We start from the raw sequence: 8,024 nt of genomic DNA, 5'->3' as shown, positions 1-8,024 counted from the left end.
TATATTTACCTTCCGGTGTCCCGCGCTGCATTCCCGGCCTAGCGTTCCCAGTAATGCCTTGCGGCAAGGCCCTGTAATGACGTAGTCTCGCGTGACTCTAGCGGTCTCGCGAGATCGCTATAGCAACGCGAGACTACGTCATCACAGGTCTCACAAGGCATTACTGGGAACGCTGAGGCCCGGGAATGCAGCCCGGGACGCCGGAAGGTAAATATACCCCACGATTTTTTTTTTTTTTTTTTTTTTTTAGCATTTTAACATCCTATCTTTTACTATTGATGCCGCATAGGTGGCCTCAATAGTAAAAACCTGGTCACACTTGTCAAACACTATGTTTGAGGAGTGTGACCAACCTGTCAATCACTTTCCAAGCGATGCTTCAAATCGCTTGGAAAGTGCTTGAATAACGCACGCGAAAATCGCGGCAAAATCGCGATCATAATCGCGGTGAAATCGCGCGGAAAAAAACGCGCGATTTCTGGGAAGGAGTCCGGTTTTTAGTGAGCGTTTTAAAACGCTACGTGTGCACATAGCCTAAATTATCTGACCAAGATGAGCACAGACCACTCCCCTCTGCTTCATACCTGAATGCACTTTCTAGCACATATATTGCATAGCATAAGTCTGCCAAGACGTCAGTCTGCCCAGTGCATAATATAAGTGTATCATAGAAGTGTGTGGAGCTATGGAAGAATTAATCCAGAATTGAACCAGAAGGTAACTAAATAGTCACTGTAAACAATGTTTTTGTTTTCACTCTCATCCCTATAATCCTTCACTTTCTACTAACCCCCTAATCCCTACACCAGTTATCTCTCCCTTCATCCTCCCCATCTACCTCCACAGAACTGTTCCTCAACATACAATCCTTTGTCTCCAAACGCAGACAGCCCTCTCATGCCCTCTCCTGCTCCCACCTGCTATCACTTCCTCTGCTCCTCACTGCCGGTGATATTTCTCCAAATCCTGGTCCTCACCATATCTGCAGTCATTTCTACCTCCCATCCACAATCTATCACAAATTTCCATAACCTCTCTAACCTTATATCCAGTCTCCACTTCCCCAGTCGCACTAACAGGAGCTCTATGGAACGCTCGCTCTGTTTGCAACAAACTTTCCTACATCCATGATCTTTTCATTGCTAACAAACTTTTCTTCCTTGCTATCACCGAAACCAGGCTCTCCCCCTCTGACACAGCCACTCCAGCAGCAAGCATAGTGGAGGAGTTGGTTTTCTCCTGTCAGATAACTGCTCCTTTAGCCACACATCCCACTGCCACCTCTGTTATCCGTTCTTCCTTTGAGGTGCACTCTGTGCGCATCTTCTCCCCCACCAACCTCCAACTAGCTGTCATTTACCGCCTCTCAGGGCCAGCCACCACCTTCTTCGACCACTTCACCAGCTGGCTGCTTCATTTCCTCTCCACTGACATCTCCACTATCATCATGTGTGACTTCAAGATACCCATTGACACATCCCACTCAGCTGTCACTAATCTTCTATCTCTCACTTCCTCCATCGGGCTCACTCAATGGTCTTCTGCAGTCACAAAGATGGCCACACACTGGTCCTCATCTTCACCCGCCTCTGCTCCCTATCTAACCTCTCTAAAAGGATCGGGGGTCCTTTTAAGGTCTAAAAATGTCGGAAAATGATGGAAACACTGCTCAAATGACACGGAAACATCATGGCAAATGCCGCTGGAAACACTGACTCCTAGGTCACAGCTGTAAACAGTGTTGTCAGAGTTTCACGCCATTTTTACAGGCGCACCAAAAAAAATACAAAAACGAAAGTAAAATGGATGTTGCTAGGAAATATGTTAAGGAACATCCTTTCCAGGTTAATGACTTGTGTATAAGGCAAAATAATTGACCCAAAACAAAAATGTTCACACGCATCGTTTTTGGTGCGTTTTCAACTTTAGCATTGGTTTCAACCAATACAAATGCATTCACTGGGAAATGTCATTGTAACATTTAACAACCCTAGCTGGCCATGTGGTATGTGACACATAAGCAGACACATCTTGTTTCATTTATGAAGGAGGGACTCTTAAAGTCACAGAGCCTATTTTTAGAGGGCCATCAGGTTGCATTAATATTCTTAAAGGGCCATTATTAAACAGTCGGTCTCCTATACTGTTATTGCCTATGCAGTTAGTGGATGGGCTGCCAAGAATTGCGACGCACCCCAATACCCCTTTCACGAGAGGTACAGGAGGGCTTCTTGAAAAAATGTGGCATTGAATGCAAGGCCTTCCCCAAAGTTACATGCACCCCAGTAAGCTTTTGAAGCCACGTACTGGATGGCCACAGTAAAATCCACTTCACGTTCATTTTGTACTCCCATACTCTTTTCTTATGCATTGACTGCAAGGCCTGCCCTGCTATCAAGTCATATGCACCCCAATAAGCCTTTGAACCCAGGCACTGGATGGGCACAGGAAAATCCACTTAACATTATTCATTTTGTACTCCCATTCTGTTTTCTTATGCATTGACTGCTAGGCCTGCACTGCTACCAAGTCATATGCACCCCAATAAGCCTTTGAACCCAGGTACTGGATGAGCACAGGAAAATCCACTTCTCATTATTCATTTTATACTCCCATACTCTTTTCTTATGCATTGACTACATGGCCTGCCCTGCTACCTAGTCATATGCACCCCAATAAGCCTTTGAAGCCAAGTACTGGATGGGCACAGGAAAATCCACTTCACATTATTCATTTTGTACTCCCATACTATTTTCTTATGCATTGACTGCAAGGCCTGCCCTGCACCAATGTTACATGCACCCCAATAAGCCTTTGAAACCACGTACTGGATGGTCACATGAAACAAAAGTTTCCATTATTTTATTTTTTATTACCATAAAGTTTATCCATGAAGTGAATGCAAGGCCTGGCCCTAATTTGCACGCACCACAATCCCCCTTGGAAGAAATGTGGAGGAGGGTTTCATAAAAAAAAATCACATTACAAAGGAGCGCTTCATCTATACTAAGTGTATGGGCTGACAAACATTTCCCCCTGGGGGTACGTATCAACATAGTGTGTAATTCTTTTTTTAGGGGCATCATGAACACCTTGCAAAACTGGAACGTAAGATAGATCCGATGAACGTAACTGGAGGGAAAATTAAGCAGATTTATACAGAGTAGAAACAAAATCCCACACAACCTCCATGAATAGGGACAATAAACGACCAACTGTAAGACTACAATCATGGGCAAAAGGAAAATCCAGTCATCAGGTCAAATAGCAAAATAAGATCAATTTTATTAATATATATTAAAAAATTGTACAGACAAACAGGCATACAGTAGGGCTGGAAGATGAAACATAGCTATTACAACCACATGCAGGAGGCCCAGGGTGGGTCTGTCAAAGGCAAGTATGCATAAACATATTAATAAAAGTATAACACATCACTCCTCAAAACATGCACAATGGCAGACATTTACAGGGCACCCGAACAGTTATACATGCCAAAGAAAAGCCTAACCATATTCACACAATGGGCTCATAGCGCACCATAGTAATGAAACTGTATACAAGTACCTGATAGGGAGTGAAGCAACCTTGCCGGACAGTGCCACCTGCCCCGACGCACGTTTCGGCGTACCTTTATCAAGGGGCATACGGTCCGAATTGTATATATGGTCTTTAAATATTATATACCCCAGAAATCCCCATTGCAGCAGCGCTTCATCTATACACTAAGTGTATGGGCTGACAAACATTTCCCCCTGGGGGTTCATATCAACATAGTGTGTAATTCTTTTTTTAGGGGCATCATAAACACCTTGCAAAACTGGAACGTAGTTTCCCACACAGTTGCTGCTGGGAAGGTGCAGGATTTTACTAAAAATATGGCGGACGATTCGTTGGATGAAGTTATCAAGAAAAGGCATGGTGATAACAGGAATGGGAACGTACATGATTAATAACAGCAGTGGCTATGGGAGGTATGAGACCCAGGATATAGCCTACAATGATTAGTCATTTAGCCACCACCAATTACCAGAATATGTTTCATGCCCGTCAGAAGATCGGTGTAACAGATGCTCGTGTGAGACTCGGCCTAAAAAATGCCAGTCAAAAATATGTTCCAAAGACGCACATGTCTGTATAAAGGGCAAAGTGCAACATGTTCGTGAGATGCTGAAGTAGAGAAAGCAGATCAGAGTTGGAGGAAAACCAAACAAACTGGTGCTCGTGAAAAACTAAGTTTAAAGTTGAGTGCACTGTCCATAACTATAAACACACCCGTGGCACAAGCTTCATCATGTTCACCAATACATATTACCAATAATATCCAAATGTCACAGTCGAAAATTATTTGTTCTAGTGTAATGAACACTGTTAAAGGAATGCCAGTAAACGTAGATAACCACGACCCTGGGAAACACCAGGTTTCCTCTTTACAAGGTAAGGACGATGATGGTATTGATGACGACTTGCAAATTTACCACATCCACACCAAGAAGATGAAGATCACAGCTGCAAAAAAGACCGTGAATGTCTGGAAAATAATTTTCTCTTGGACAAACTTTCCCTCTTACTAAAGTGGTACCGAATGATGCATACACAGCTCTCATGTCTACTCAGTGAAAGATGGTTCAAAGATGATGTATTCTGTTTTGTACATGTCCACTTTTTGAAAGCGAGCAGAAAAGAAGCATGAAATAGTGGGAAAACGTGTGATTTTGGTCAGTAAGGAGGTGATGTCAAGTACAGATAGGTAGATCTGCGTGTCATCGGCGTAGTGATGATATTGCAAACCGTGCCATTACATCAGCTGTCCCAGGCCGAAGGTGTAGATGGAGAAGAGTAGGGTTCCTAGAACTGAGCCTTGGGTAACACCGAAAGACGCATCGAGGTGAGGAGGTGGTGTGGGAGAGGGAGACACTGAATGTCCTCTAACAGTCTGGTTGTTTTTTAAAGACTGCCGATAACCTCAAAAAGGCCATTTGCACCACCGGCCATGCCCGCATCATCAGGGGTAGCAAAACTACCAGCCTAACCACCACCAGCATGATCACCCACATGACAGCAAAGCACCTGACTTTGTTGATTGAACACCAGGCTCCATGAACAGTGTCTGCGGGTGATACCACTGCTTCTTCAGATGTTATGTATGCAAGCCAATCCCCTGTTCATGGTGCATACAAAGATGCCTCCTTCCCTGCATCTGCAGTTGCACACAAACTCAACTAGCACCCTTAACAAGCACATCTACGTCCTTGTCCCAGCGCAGCGTTCCGTTATCCATACCCCAGTCCTTGGAACGCAATCGGAAATACGCAGCCAACGCCACAGTACTAAATTCACACATTTGTCTGCTTGCACTCAAAATGTTGCATTTTAGGTTCGTGGGAGACTGAAGCTTTCCGCAACCTGACGCCGGTTACCGTCATAAGGTACTCGGTCCCCAGCCGCCACAATCTCTCCCGGTCTGCCGTCACAACATTACACAAGCAAGCACGTGTCCCACAACATTACCCGGGCCCTCAACAATGCTGTTACATGGAAAGTGCACCTAACCACGGGCACGTGGACAAGTGCTTGTGGGCAGGGACGGTACATCTCGCTGATGGCACATTGGGTTAGTGTATAGGAAGCCATGACCCAGTCGGACATTGGGAGACCATGTCACAGATGTATGGATGAGACAGGTTGTGGAAGGCTGTGTATGACATAGGGTTTTGAACTGTAGCCTCTGGGCAATAGGAAGGCAGTGAAGGTCCTGGCAGAGAAGAGAGGCTAGGGAATAATGGATGGACAGTTGGATTACTCGTGCAACAGAGTTTAGGATAGACTGGAGTGGTGCAAGAGTGCTAGACCGGAGGCCAGAGAGTATAAGATTGTGTGATAAAACACTCCGGGATCGCCTTTGCTGAGGTCAAAGGTCACGTGCGTTCAGCATGAAACTCAGGCGCACAGCAGGGATCCGAGTATAACTGACACTGGGTCAGGTTTATTAAAGGTGAAAGCAATGCATAAAGGAAATAAAACAAATCCTTGCCTGTCCGGCACTAACTAAACAAGGTACAACCTAACTACCAACTGGCGGGCTTCTCCCATCCAGCCAAACCACAGTTGCAGTGGGCACTGCTTTCACTCACGTGTGTCTCACACAGACAGGCTCTCTGTGTTCCCAGGCTGAGACACACAACCACCTGGCATCCTTTTATATCCGCCTCCCATTATTCATTAGTCACCAGTTGAGATACTGACCAGACTAGGCCACATAGGAAAGGTATCTGGGCGAGATATAGCTGCCCTCATCCACTATTCCCACATGATTCTCACATATCCCCCCCTCTGCTCAGACCACTCTGGTCGAGCAATGACACCCGCCAAACTGCACTCGGGACAGGGCATCTGCATTCCCCATCTGTACCCCTGGGCGGTGCTCCACCGTAAAAGTGTAGGCCTGCAGGGCAAGGAACCACCGGGTCACCCAGCTATTCCGTTCCTTGTGCAAGTGCATCCACTTGAGAGGGGCATGGTCAGTGATCAGCGTGAACTTTCTGCCCACCAGGTAATATTTGAGGGCCTCTAGAGCCCACTTAATGGCTAGGCACTCTTTTTCTACTACCGCATACTTTTGCTCATATTTATTCAGCTTCCTGCTGAGATAGAGGACTGGGTGTTCCACTCCGTCCCTCACTTGTGACAGTACGGCCCCGATACCGGTATCAGAGGCATCCGTTTGTACCACAAACTCGCTGCGGAAGTCCGGAGTCACCAGTACGGGTTGAGAGCAAAGTGCCCGTTTTAGGCTATGGAAGGCTTCTTCAGCCGCTAAATTCCATTTAATCATGACGGAGTCTTTCCCTTTAAGATCTGTCAAGGGGGATGGCTGCAAAATTGGGTATGAACCGGCGATAATAGCCGGCGATTCCCAGGAAGGCTTGCACCTGCTTCTTGACAGGTTGCGGCCAATCCTGAACCGCTTGAATCTTATCAACCTGGGGTTTAACAACACCCCTCCCAATTACATACCCCAAATACCAGGTTTCTTCTAGCCCGATGTGATATTTCTTGGGGTTTGCGGTAAGACCTGCCTCCCACAGGTCGTCAATCACAGCTTGTACTTTCTGGAGATGAGTCTCCCTGTCCAAGCTGTAAATGACAATGTCATCCAAATAGGCTGAAGCATACTGCCTATGTGGCCTCAGGACTCGATCCATCAGTCTCTGGAAGGTCGCCGGTGCTCCGTGCAGTCCAAACGACATATACACATACTGAAATAGACCTTCCGGCGTAGCAAATGCCGTCTTTTCTCTGGCAGCCTCCGCCAGAGGGATCTGCCAATACCCCTTTGTTAGGTCTAGGGTCATAATATACCGGGCTTTTCCTAACCGATCTATTAACTCGTCGACCCGGGGCATAGGGTAGGCATCAAATTTTGAGACCGCATTCAGTTTCCTGAAGTCATTGCAGAACCGGATTGTGCCGTCCGGTTTAGGAATCAACACAATTGGGCTGGACCAAGCACTGTGCGATTCCTCAATGACACCTAACTCTAACATTGCCTTCACTTCTTGGGAAACGGCTTCAAGGCGTGCTTCCGGAATTCTGTAGGGTTTCACGTGAACTGTGACACCAGGTTCCGTTACGATGTCATGTTTCATTAGCGTCTGCCCGGGTTTTTCTGAGAAAAACTTTTGGTTGTGAAGTAGAAACTGCCTGACCTCAGTCTTTTGCCAGAGAGTCCCTGCGAGCAGATGGGACGGGCCAGCTCCACTGACAAGGCAGACCGATCTTTCCAGGGTTTTATCAGATTTACAGTACATGATAAACCTGTTCCGGTTTCCGTTTACCTGCCTGGTATACTTTGTAGTTTACTTCACCAACTCTTTCCTTAATCTCAAAGGGGCCCTGCCACTTTGCTAGGAACTTACTGTCCACCGTGGGGACCAGGATCAACACCCTATCTCCGGGTGCAAACGTGCGGATCTTGGCACCCCTATCGTAGATTCTTTTTTGGGCTCCCTGAGCCGGCATCA

At 46.3% G+C, this 8,024-nt stretch overlaps 1 long non-coding RNA gene across 1 annotated transcript in view; it reads right to left on the bottom strand.

Annotated features, from left to right (window-relative positions):
- LOC141101442 (uncharacterized) overlaps positions 1-8,024 on the bottom strand; it is a 161,318-nt gene that overhangs the window by 13,835 nt on the left and 139,459 nt on the right. The window lies entirely within an intron of this gene.

This window comes from Dendrobates tinctorius, unplaced genomic scaffold (assembly GCF_039654945.1).
Source record: "Dendrobates tinctorius isolate UK_male_01 unplaced genomic scaffold, ASM3965494v1 ptg000117l, whole genome shotgun sequence".
Taxonomy (NCBI): Eukaryota; Metazoa; Chordata; class Amphibia; order Anura; family Dendrobatidae; genus Dendrobates; species Dendrobates tinctorius.
This window is presented reverse-complemented; position numbering and strand designations above follow the sequence as displayed.